Source organism: Molossus molossus, unplaced genomic scaffold, assembly GCF_014108415.1.
Source record: "Molossus molossus isolate mMolMol1 unplaced genomic scaffold, mMolMol1.p scaffold_m16_p_8, whole genome shotgun sequence".
NCBI classification, from domain to species: domain Eukaryota; kingdom Metazoa; phylum Chordata; class Mammalia; order Chiroptera; family Molossidae; genus Molossus; species Molossus molossus.
Genome location: NW_023425402.1, coordinates 36,242,806 through 36,256,069, shown reverse-complemented (window position 1 = coordinate 36,256,069; position 13,264 = coordinate 36,242,806). Strand labels below are relative to the sequence as shown.

Here is a 13,264-nt window from a genome sequence, read left to right as displayed (position 1 = left end):
ATATTTGCAGGTGGAAAAAAATTAATGACAATGTTTATAGCAGAGCATATTCCTCATGGTTTCTGGCAAGCCCTACAGCCCATAGTTTCCTAGTCATGAAGTAATATAAAACTCACTCTTACAGATGAAGGGGGAAATATACGTTGCACATTCATTCTGAAACGACAAAACCAGAGCACCATGATATAGGTCTCCATGTTTCCCAGAATGGGCATTAAGGAACTGAGTACAGGGATCAGCTAGCCTTATTCCCTACCCTACTACCAGTAACTAACTACTCTTACTTCCTCTTTTGTTTTTTGTTTGTTTTTTAATTTTTTTTTCTTTATTGATTTTATAGAGGGAGGTAGGGGAAGGGAGAGAGATAGAAACATCAGTGAGAGAGAACATTGATTAGCTGCCTCCTACATGCCCCCCATGGGGGATTTGGCTCACAGCCTCAGCGACCTCTTGGTGCATGGGTTGATGCTCCACCACTGAGCCACACCGGCTGGGCCTTACTTCCTCTTTTCAAAGTGTTGGTTAGTAGAGCTATCGATCAAAACTCTAGTTATCATTTTCTACCATACCTTAGTTGTAGAGAAAGGAAGTATCATCTTACACCAAACTCAGCTGTATAAATCTGTTTTCCCCATGGGAGTCCTTAGGAGCACAGGAGACCAGCACAGTGCAAGGTTCAGAGCTCAATGGAAGGCCCAGAACTTCATAGATTTGAAAATAATTCCTACATCTTAAACACAAGAAATCACATGACAAAACCCACATGTCAAAATTCTGTCTATAAATTTTCTTTACTTTTTCTCCTTTATTCCTTAAAGAGAGTTCTTGAGTCACTCTACATTCCTATGAATAGTTCCTTAGCAACCATTTTAAATAGGATTAGAGGCAACTGTTCTCTATGTAAGGGTGTTACATTATGAAAATCACAGTATAGACAGAAACAGACTGGGGCGGGGAATAGACTGTTCAAGCACATTTAAGAAGATTACAACATTTCTTTTTAAAGAACTGATCCCTCCCTCCCCCCTCAAAAATCATAGTATAAAAAAAATCAGTGTTGGTCAAAATACAAAGTGGGGCAAAAGTAGGTGTACAGTGGTGAGGATGTGAAACACAGTTTATTCTTGTATTATTTTTTCATATGAAAACTGTAAAACTACTTTAGCTCCACCCTGTATAATTGATGGTCTACCAACTAGCCTCTCCTTCTGGCCTTCCATTTTCTCCCTGGAGCATCCATTTGTCCATCTGTCTTATTACTGATGAGCCAAGCCTGACTATCTCCCAGTAACATTTTTATAACACCCTTGCTTACAAATATTTTGTATTATAAGATTATATTACTAATCTATTAAATGACAAAATAGTTCATATTTCAAATAAGTCTTAATGCAGACAATACAGAGTTAAGAAATTGTGGCTATGTTAAGGCATTAGTCCATATATTTAATAATTGAATCAAGGTAGTTTTGGGTTAAATAAAGAAAAACTGAGTCTGAGTTTCTTTTCTTTAAAGAGTTCAAACCATATCTAATCACACTTATTTGTTTCAGAACAAAGGATAGTGTGTGAAATTCAAGAATCTAGCATAAAGTCCATTTTTCATATTTGTTTTTACCTAGGATTTTTTAATAAAGGTATTTGTCTTTTGTTTGCAAAATAATACTGAAACATCAAATCCTTCTTTCCCATGCCACTGGATTTAAAAAATAACAGCAACTACTTTTCTCCTTTAAAATTCTATTTATTTTACTAATAGATTTTTCTTTTGGGCAATATGATTCAGCACCTGACACATAATACTTCTTCAATAAATATTTGTTCAATTAAACTGAATGTTTAAACTTGTAGTCAGTTCTAAGGGCTAATATTTGCCAAATGTTTCATCCAGACCTCCTGAGCACCCTCTTTACCATTAAGGAGGTTCCCTGTCATTGCAACAAGTCATTGTTTGAAGAAGATTATGATACCATCCTTGAAAACAATGCTATCACATTTTAAATAAATACATTAGTATATGAAAAAGGAGTCATTAAAGAGTCACTGCAAATAAACATATTTATAATTAATATAAATTATGATTAACAGTAATAAAAAGGTAGATCAAATCCTATTTCAATGTTTTACATATCAGTGTTTTATGTTCATTTTATTAGTGACACAGTAGTATACAAGACAAGGAACATGGGGAAGGAAGAAAAGGTGAAGAAGTAAAGAATCAATTTGAGTATCAGCAATTTTGTTTCTAAATGTTTCAATAAAACATATTTGAATTAAGTGAAAAATGTATTACCTAAAACAACAGAAGAACTGTCCTGGCTCTTTGAAACACACTCTACATTCCCTCCTGATATAATTTTATAGACTACAGAAAAGGCAAGGTTGAGTACCAGTTCCTAAGCCTACCTCTTTATATTCAGATTTTTTTATACCTAATTCCAAATTCTCCTCTGGACTTGAATGGCTAGTTTTATGATACAAGCTTAAGGATTTAATAAAAATCTTATATCTAAGGGAGAGCAGCAAAAGTTTGAGAACATAAGGCCACTCCTTTGGAAATTGAATACTAGGGTTGTGGTACTGGTACTGGAGAAGAGAAAATCTCCTCCATTCAGTAGAAGCCCCATTGGTGGGAGTCTTCTCCCAAAGGTCTTAAATGGAGATGTATGGGGTCAAATGTAAGAGATATCAAATGTAAGAGAAATAGTAAGGCCAAATCCAAATATAAGCCTATAAAGGCCTACAGTATGTTTTCTTCATGATCTACTGCTGCACCAGGGCCAGATGGTGTCTTCCACTTTGTAAGCACCAACAAATTGTTGACAAGTAAGTTCCCTTCAATCCTCTACCTTTAGACTGACCTGTACTAAGGAAGCAAAGGTTTTACATTTTTCATGTTTCAAAGCTATGGTGAGTGAGCTTTTGTGAGAACAAATTTAGCCTATATCTGTAGAAGTAAGGTATCTAGAAGAGAGAAATCTTTAACAGTGGATATTTTTATTTCCAGTGCTAGATCACCCAAGAAACAGAGTATGAGAATCCAGGGGAAGCTTCTTGCCTTTGTTTTTGCCAATTGACCACAAAAATAGTGCATTTGCATCATACAAGCCTTTAATTTATAAGAATTTAACCATATGCATATGACAGAGACAATTAAGAAACTGTTTAAATTGTAGATAGAAATCCAGTCACCATTCCAATTCTCTTTAGAGGCATTTACCCTAAGCATGGGAATCTCCCACGCAAGGGCAGTCTCAGTTCCCATAGGGCTCTCATCCACAGACCTCTCCATGAGTGAGACTTTGGTACCCAATGAATTCAGTGACACAAAGACACATATTTTTATCCAACATGGACCTTAAAACACAAGCCAACTACTTAATCTGGTACTTAACAGAGCTGTCTCATCCAGTGCCAGAGGTTACACTGCCTGTGTGGGAAATAACAGAGGGTACACTGCCTGTGTGGGGTATAACGGAAAGTACACTGCCTGTGTGGGGTATGACGGAAGGTACACTGCCTGCGTGGGGTATGACGGAAGGTACACTGCCTGCGTGGGGTATGACGGAAGGTACACTGCCTGTGTGGGGTATGACGGAAGGTACACTGCCTGCGTGGGGTATGACGGAAGGTACACTGCCTGTGTGGGGTATAATGGAAGGTACACTGCCTGTGTGGGGTATAACGGAAGCGATGCATTTGCCTTCAGTGTGGCTCCTTCCGTAGGAGTTTCCAAGAGTAATTTCAACAACAGCCAAATCTTACCTTACCTACTTCACTGCCTTTAGAGCCCAAGCCACAAACTATATTGGATTCCAGTCATCTTCACCCTCGCAGAGATTTAGTGAAGAATCCTCACCCTGCTCTCACTGTGTCCTCCTCCCACTTAGTCAGCCTCCTGGAGCCACACTGGCAGGCTCAGCTCATCCTCTGGGGCTGCTAGCTCTCCCCAATTCTTTGCTGTTTATTAGACCAAAGGATAGTAAAAACATATTTAACCTTAGTCCATATTTAAATTTTCCAGCTATCTGAGGACACCTTTTACACACCTTCCCTGGAATATCCAAATTCACTTAGAAATAATCCCAACAAAACTCCTTTGTTTCATGTGTCTGCACTCTACCTAAAGCACAGAGTATATGTGCAAAGGAACTCCAAAAATAACACTGTGTCCTCCACACACCACACAGAAAATGTCATGAGGTATCTCTAAAAGCAAATCTAGAGAACAAAGGATACATAACAGAGTAGAGTGGTAAATACCATGGTAAGACTAAGAGAGTGAGCAGGAAAGAATGAGTTCAAGTCATAAAATCTGGATAATAATTCAGAGTGGCAGAAGCAGGTATTTAGTTGAATTTTGCAAACACAGCCCTAATAAATATAAATTCTTCACTCTATAGCCTTAAAAATATGTTTAACAAACTTCAAATATATAGGAAAACTACCTAACTGATCATTGCATATTATAAATAGAAAATATGAGGCTTCATGCCCACTTAAAAAATCACTGTAAGTATTCTAAGATTTTGGTAAACATAACGTGGCCGTGTGTGTTCATGGACTGGACATTGTGCACCAACTGGCCAGACCCTGCTGTCAGCCTAGGGTACCTCAGAACCAGCATATTGACTAAGATATGTCCAGTCCAAAAATGCACAATATTGCACTGCGCTCTAAAGCTTCTACAGTCAAATACACTGAAACCTTTGTCTTACTTTTTTCTCTACCCTTCCAAAATTATGCACTTTTTAATATGGAGTGTTCATGTTTGCCCTTAAGCCTTGGTCTGTCAGCTTATCTAATAGTCAATCAAGTGGGCTGTTAGCTTTAATGTTCTCCTGAACAAGGACAAAGTGTGTGCAGAGAAGTACCTCTCTCTGCCTGGTTTTCATAGCCTTCCTACCACAAAGTTCTTTCCCGGGTGTAAATTCACTCTCCTCTGCTGCAGTTTAGATCTCAAAACAGAGACCTGGACAGTCAGGCTGAAATCCTCTGGTCATACCATTACAGCGAATAATCAGTGTGAGAAAGAGCTGGGCTGACTCCTCTCCAGGCTGCCGTTGTGTTCTTTGAGAGGAGGGCAGAAAACGTAGCATCCACAATATGGGGCGCGCCAGGAAGGACAAGTTAGAATCCAAATTGCATTTAATCACAGGCTGAGTCTACACTAATTTTATTTCTGATCCAAACAGTATAAGTTTTATTATCAGCATTACCAATAATTACAAACCACTTCAGATAAATTAAAAACTAGCTCTGACATGTACATAAAAATCAAAGCTTCTGAAAGTTTAATAAGCTCGGCAGTAACTTACAGAATTACATCATTATTGTTAATGTCAATGTGCCTCTGTATTTCCTGATGCAAGCCAGAGTCAAAACACTATTTTAATTAAGTAATTAATTAATTAAAATGAATGAAACATTCTTGAAAACTCAGAAACCCTAGAGAGTTAGATTAGAGGAAGTAGAATCAAGACTAGAATCCGGCAATTCCTAAGCTAACTTGTGATGGGGATGTCAATTTACCCTACATTCAGTAACTCTTCATGTATGTAAAATGTATGCCATGAAAAGTATGTCAATAGTCAATAAACTCACTCACTGGTTGTTATCTATCACTTAACGTCTGTAAAAGACAATTGCAGAAACATTTTCCAAAAATATAAGTATTAAATAAACCACACAGACAGTTGAATCTAAATATTGATATATGGGGGAATCAAGGAAGTTGAGATGAATGATTTTTTTATTTTTTTTCCTTTTTATTGAATTTATTGAGGTGACTCTAGTTAATAAAAGTATACAGGTTTCAGGTGCACAATTCTACAACACATCATCTGTACACTGTATTGTGTGTTCACCACCCCAACTCAAGTTTCCGTCCATCACCATTTATCCCCCTTTTCCCCTCCTCCACATTCCCATACCCCTGATTAATGATTTTTAACTTTCTCATGTTACCCTTTAATCATCTCTTATGGGTTTAAATATATACTCTTTGCAAAACAAACATTTTGCTCATTGCCTTTGGCTCTGGGTCTTAATTTTCTAAACAAAAATATATGGTGGAAGAAAAAACACTGTAAATGTTAATTACCAGATGAAAAGGTTCATTTAGGCTTGAACAAAACATATTGTAACATCATGCTGAAGGGAAAATAATAGGGGGTGCTCAAACTTTACCAATGACTGTGCAGCTAACACAGCATCCTCTTCGTTTCTAAAGGCACTTTCTGCCAGTTTTACAGTTTCTGTTTTGTCTGTAACCCCTCAGAGCCTCCAAGTAAATTAAACACCCTCTGCAGCCACCCATGTATTTGGAGATGCTGACTTCACCCTGAAAGGCTGTCTCTCCCAGGAGAGGTCAAACAGAGGAAACTCAGAGGAGCGCTGCCCCCCTCCTCTCTGCCCAGGTCCTCTCCTCCAGAAGGTCTTTCTTCCAGAAGCTCTGAGGGAATGCACAAAGGCAGATTTACCCAGCAGGGGAGAGCCCAAGGGTCAAACAAGAAAAATCACTCCTCCCCGGAAATGACTGGCATTACAGAGGAATGGATGCTTCATGTCCCTCTTCTGGGAAAATTCCCCGCCGAGGCTCTCATGTTTCTGTCTCCTGTAATGAGGAGGAGTAAATGCAAAGAAGGGAAGAAAGAAGATATGGTGCCTAAATTTCTGCCTATATTACCATTATTTCCTCCCGAAACAAATAAAAAGAGAAACTAAAAGCAAAAAGTGCCCTCTCTGGGGTGGAGGGAGAGAACACCAGTCCCACCTGAACCAAGAGTCCAGAAGGGTAAAAGGAGAGATAACTGTTCACCTGTCACATCACTAAGTCCTCTTACCAACCATGTGTCATGCAAGATTTCGCAAAGCCTGATATGATGAAGGCAAATACATCAGGCTCTCAATTTCGTATTTGAAGAAAACAAAATTAAGGACTAATTCTCAGTTACACAGATTGTTATAAGTCATTGCCTGATTAAGAATAGAGAAAATTCCACAAGAAACTTTATCTTCTGGAAAATTTGCATTAAATGCTATGGAATATAGATCCAAATTACCAGTTTCACCCACAAAACACAGGCATTTCTTATATGCACTTGATTTTCTCATGAATTAAAGGCAGGCATTTTTATATATATGGTATAATAGAGGCATACACGCTACAAGCTAGACCTTGGTAGTGATGGTTAGATGTTTTTATTACACCTTTATTTTTTGATAATTTCATTACACTTTAATCTCAGCCAAGGTGCTAAACTGTGATGTATATGTCTTTTCAAAACATTGGAAAATTATCCTCATCTCCTTTAATTTTGTATTAAAATACCAGCATTATGTCAACTGTTCACCAGCATAAGTCCACATTAGCCTTACATTTACATATTTTCGAAGACCAATTTTTAGATTTATCCAGCATTTAATATGAGTATTTACTCAGGAATGTCATTGATTCAATGTGAAAATCTGTTCATTTTTTTAAATAAGGCATCTTGGACAAAGAGAGTATTTCCAGTGAGAGGTATTCCTCCATGCCGAATTTGAGATAGGGTATTCTTTCCCATTGAATACAGACCACATAAATTATGTATGTAAATCCCTATTCATTCATCTGAGATTATAAATTAAATAGGTTAGTGAAAATGTTTCCTTAGTAAAACAACAAATGTGAAGAATTAAATCTGTAAGCTTAACGCTAGGTAAATCTATTCCAAAGTGCTGCTAAAATAAGGGATATTACCCACATTTGACAGAAAAAAGCACCCAACTTCTGTGTGTTTCTAAAGCTCAGATAACTGCATTGTGCTAAAATCACTACAATGAATAGGAGTTTCCTAGCTTAGTACCATGTCAGAACTAAACTCCAACTGAGATTCAGAATTTCTTTATATAGTATCAACACAGCAAGTACTCTCCTTTCGAGCTGGAACTGTGCTCACACAGTGTAGATGTGAATACTGGGTGCATAGTACTACTTAAGTGTAGACTATAATAAAATAACAATTATTATAGCCAAAAGTTGTTAATGCTGCCCATGTATGAGGAGCTGTGCCAAGTGCATTACACAACCCTGTCTTCCTGTTTCACAGATGAGACAACTTGGGGGATTAACAACTCCATCAAGATCACACAGGAAGACATGGAGCTACAGATTCAAACCCAGGCTTGTCTGACTCTGAAATCCACACACTCAACCACTCCCTTCCCAGCATCCCATAATGATTTCTACTACTCCTCCTAGTGGTAAGAGTGTACTTTAGAGAAACACTCATTTATTACCTGCATTTAGTATCTGGTTGTAACAATAGTTTACTTACTAGTTCCGTTAGAACATTTAATATTTTTACAGTATAATCTTGATCTAAGTAGTTTTTTCCTCTATTTTCTTTTATGTAGAGTGGGGACAGTAGTAATAATCATCTTACTGGCTTCATAGAGTCACTGTAAGAATAAACATGGAGTGTGTGTATATGAGCCCTTTTTGCTACGGAAGCAAATGTTGGTTGTCGATGATAATCCTTTGTTATAAAGGAAACATGCTGTATTCCGAGAGGAGAAGTTTTTGGCCAATTACATGTCAGAGTAAGAATGAAGGGAAATTCAAACAATGCCCATATTTTGGATTTAAAGTAATTTCAAGGAGGTTTGTGTTCTTTCTCCAAGATGGAAGCCATTCTCTGTAGGAAATGTAGATACTCCCTAGCTATCCATTTCCTCACCAGGAGTTTCTAGAGGTCTTCAGAATATTCTCAGTTAACAATCTTGTCATTCAAGCAGGACTAAGATTTGGGAAAAGAAGTTCTAGATCTTTTTCTGATGCTGGGATCACTGGAGCTCTCTGGGACACACCTGAGTGTAGGCTTTAAGAGGACAGGGACTCTGTCCCCACCGTCTAAATCAGGGCCCTCTACATAACAAGTGCTCAAAAATATTGGTTAAATGGGTGAATAAACCTCTATACCTATAAAAGGAAGGTAGTGGGATAGATGAACAATTTTCAGATATTTCTTTTTGCTGCAAAACTGTTTTTCCCAGTAAGATCCTTAAATCACAAAATATAAAGAGATAAAGGCAATAGCAGCCGTTTAGCATCTAGACACCTCGGCTCTACCTACCATGCCTTCTTTTTGCCCAGTTAACCTTACTCTCTAACCCTCTGGAATAACCCCACCAGACACAGTGTGGAAACCGCTGACCTGGATGCTAAAGCCCCTTTGACTCAAATTCCGTGGTCTAAATATTGATTTCTATCATCAAGTTCATTAGTTCTATATCAAGAAAATGACCTCCTTTTTGAAAATAAGTATCTTAATAAAATATTTATTTTTAAATTATTCAAAACTGCTCACAAAATATCTCATGTGCTCTCCTACAGTTGTCCATCCTCTCCTGCACTTGCCTGAGCCTGGCCAGTGGTCCATGAGCAGTAGTGATATGTGTTGATTCTATCTCCTCTATCCCTCTCTTTACCGGCTGTGGCCACATGTTCCAGAGATCATGACTTCCAGATGGAAAAGAGCCACCCAACCCACATGGAACTGTGTAAGTAGTAAATAAAAGATTTGACAGTTTATTATGATAATTTTCTGACAGATAAATACTTTTAATATAACAGGGATACTTAGGAATAGCTATTTCATACTTTATGGCTCTATTTTCCTATACAACAAGGAGTCTCAGAGTTTAGTGCTTCCTCAAGGCATGCACTGCAAGAGAAGAGGTAAGGATTTTGTTGGGAATGGCAACCTAAATGGGAGGAGATTTCCAAACATATGTCATTGCATTAAAATCCTATTATTGGATATCTTCAATCCTGCTTGAAGTTCCCAGTAGAATATCTTATTCACACAAAAAAAATTATTGGGAAGATATCTTACAGAGCTAATGGCTTCATGAAACAATACCTTTCCAATTAGTTGTAGAAAAAAGACAAATCAGTTTCCAAGTTAAGTCTTACCCTCCACAAATCTTACTCAATGCCTCACAGGCATTTGCAAGTAATCTACAGATAGATTTACAATTTAGAATTTGGGTGATGTTATCCCCAAAAGAGGCCTACAATCTGGACACTCTTAACAATTGATTAAAATTTCAATTTTGTTCATAAATCTTAGGTTTATTCTCATCCTATTGACTTCATATTTCACCTGTGACTTCCTTTAATTTGGGGGCAGTTAAGAAACATTTAACTTTTCCAAATCTCTTATTTTGATTTTCAGTTTAAATTATTAAGTGGATACTGTGCTAAGCTGCCCAGATGTCCATTTCAAGACTGGGGAACTTCCTCCACATGTTGGGGTTGCTCTTAGCTGTCAACCCTCTCTGTGAAATTGCCCTCTGCTAAAGAGAGTCACCTCTCCCAAGGCCAAGTCCCATTCCCCAGGTGGCACAAAATCAATGACTCGTCAATGCAAGACCATTGTAACTAATTTCCAAGCTCCCAAGGGGCTGACTGAGGCCTTGCAGTACCTGCACCGCAGCCCAACTTCTCCCACTTTCTAACCTCCCCATTTCCCTTCCCACTTGGATGTTAACTCTGAAAACACTCTCTACAAGCCTCTTGTACAATAATCTCCATCTGAGAGTCTGATTCTGGGGACCCTGACCAAGAACAACTCTAAAATACTGTACAACTGTGGGAATGGGAAACAAGTCAATCCAGAGTGATCAGAGCTTTTCCTGGCACATTATGTGTCCCAAACTGTCCCTCACAGTAAAGGATCTGAAGCAAATCATGCCACTCTTTATTCTGTATCCCCAAATGCTCTCAAGCTAAAATTAAAAGGGACATCCTGGGGCAGAGGACAAAAACATGAACTGAAAAGATATATGTAGAAAAAAGAAAGGACAATTTACCTTCATAACAGAGTGCTCATTTACAGAGATTTCATTTATGTGTGTACATATGCACATATACACAAATATGCATGTATAATATAAGAATATATATACACATTATTGAATTTAAAATATTCTCTCTTTCTGAACATGAAAACTCAAGATGCAAACTTGATAATACCTATATAATGCATGGAAGAAAAACAACTACAAAGTCCCAATCAGGGCTCTCTTTTGGTGGGAATAAAACCAGAGACGTACTCAAACTAGCTCAGGTCAAAGTTACGAAGCAAAGTGTATAGCCCAGCCTCATGGTGACTCAGACTGGGGTTTAGAATCAAAGACTCTTCTCTTGGTGTCTGAGGGGCCAAGTGGCCTCTCTTCTCTGCATGTCTTTGTCTGTCTCTCCCTCTCTGTTGACTCATCTTGTACAAGGCCCAACATGCCTTCTTCTGCAGGGCAGCATCACCCCTTTGGTAACTCCACATTCCTGCTTTCGCTTCATCAATCTCAAACTTTCTTCTTCCTCCTCAAACCACTGACTCCTATCACTCTCAGAAGATGACTCAACTACTTCACAGAACAAAAAGAAACCATCAGATATGTGGATCCTCATCTTTCCAATCACAAACTTACACCCTTTCTTTTTCATATAAACCACCTTGTTCACTATATTCTTTCCATCAACCTTTAAACATTCTTATATTCATTCTATGTAACTTAAACTTAAAAGAGGTCCACATTGAACCCACAGTTAAATTCTACCTAAGCCCGGCGGGTGTTGCTCAGTGGTTTACCATCAACCCATGCACCGAGAGGTTGCCAGTTCGATTTCCGGTCAGAGCACGTGCCCAGGTTGTGGGCCTGATCCCCAGTGGCGGGCATGCAAAAGACAGCCAATGATGTTCTCTTTCATCAATGTTTCTATCTCTCTTTCCTTCACCCTTCCTCTCTCTCTAAGAATCAATAAAAAGAAAAAAAAATGTTTTAAATAAATTCTACTTAAAAGAGTCCCCTCAGCCCTGGCCGGTTAGGCTCAGCAGTTAGAGCATCGGTCTGCGGTCCAGAGAGACCCAGGTTCGGTTCCCGCTAAGGGCACATACCTCGGTTGCAGTTTGTCCCTGGCTCTGGTTGAGTCGTGTGGGTGGCAACCACTCGATGTGTCCCTTTCACATCGATGTTTCTCTCTCTCTCTCTTCCTCCCACTTTATCTGAATAAAAAATAGAAAAATGTCCTCGGGTGAGGATTAAAAAAAAAAAAAAAGAGTCCCCTCATTCCCTCAATTCCCTCCAGGTATCCCCTTATATCTCTCTTCCCAAACTTATTGAAAGGTTTGCCCATATGAACTGTATATGTTTATTCACCATCCTCTCATTCTAACCATTCCAGTTTAGTTCTGGCTCCATCATTTCATAGAAAAAGCTTTTTCTGAAGTCATCAATGATCCCGCTTGTTACCAAATTCAACAGCTATTTACCAGTTCTCAATGCAACTGATGTCTCAGCAGAATATCTTCTTTATTAATTCAGATATAATTTGCAGTGAAATGCACAGATCTTAAGTGTACAATCTGACAAATGCATAACATGTATAATACATCCCTATCAAAATATATATCACTTCTATCCCTCCAGAAAATTGCCTTTTATCCCTTTTCTGTCAGCCCCTCACTCCTGCTACCATAAAAGAGAACACCAATGTGATGTATAGCTCCATGGATTAGCTGTGCCCAGAGCTTTATGTAAATATAATCATAAGGTCTATATTGCTTGTTTCTGACTTTTTTTAATTCAGCATGATAATTTTGAGAGTCCTCGATATTGTTCATGAACCAGAAGTTTATTTCTCTTTATTGCTGGACAGATTTTCATTGAATGAATATACCACAGTCATTTCCGTTTAGGGCTATTATGAAGGCGGCTGCTACAAACATTCTTGTATAAGAGTTTTTATAAACACATGTTTTCATTTCTCTTCTGTAAATATCTATATATCAAGCTCCTACGTCATACTATAGATGCATGTTTAACTTAAGAAATTACTAAACTCTTTTTCTAAAACAGTTATACACACACTTCCACAAATAATGTATAATGTGTAAGGATTTTAGTTCATTACCTTCACCAACATTTGATATTGCTGGTCTTTTTTTATTTTAATCCTCCTAGTGAGAAATAATACTCTTTCTTTTTATTTGATGTAATAAGGGTTTCTTGGCTTTATCCTACCTTTCTTCTTTAATGTCTTTGCAAGGTCAGTGTCCTCTTTTGACTTTTAAAAGTGAAGTTTCCTTAAGGCTCATTCCTAGGTTTTCTCCTCTGAATCTAGTCACTCATCCTAATGTGCAACTTCATTTTCACCTGTTTATAGATGATTCATAAGTTTGCATTTCCAACCCATCCTGTCCTCCCCCTACAAAAG

General features: G+C 38.0%; 1 protein-coding gene across 1 annotated transcript in view; it reads right to left on the bottom strand.

Annotated features, from left to right (window-relative positions):
- RIMS1 (regulating synaptic membrane exocytosis 1) overlaps nt 1-13,264 on the bottom strand; it is a 428,918-nt gene that overhangs the window by 401,440 nt on the left and 14,214 nt on the right. The window lies entirely within an intron of this gene.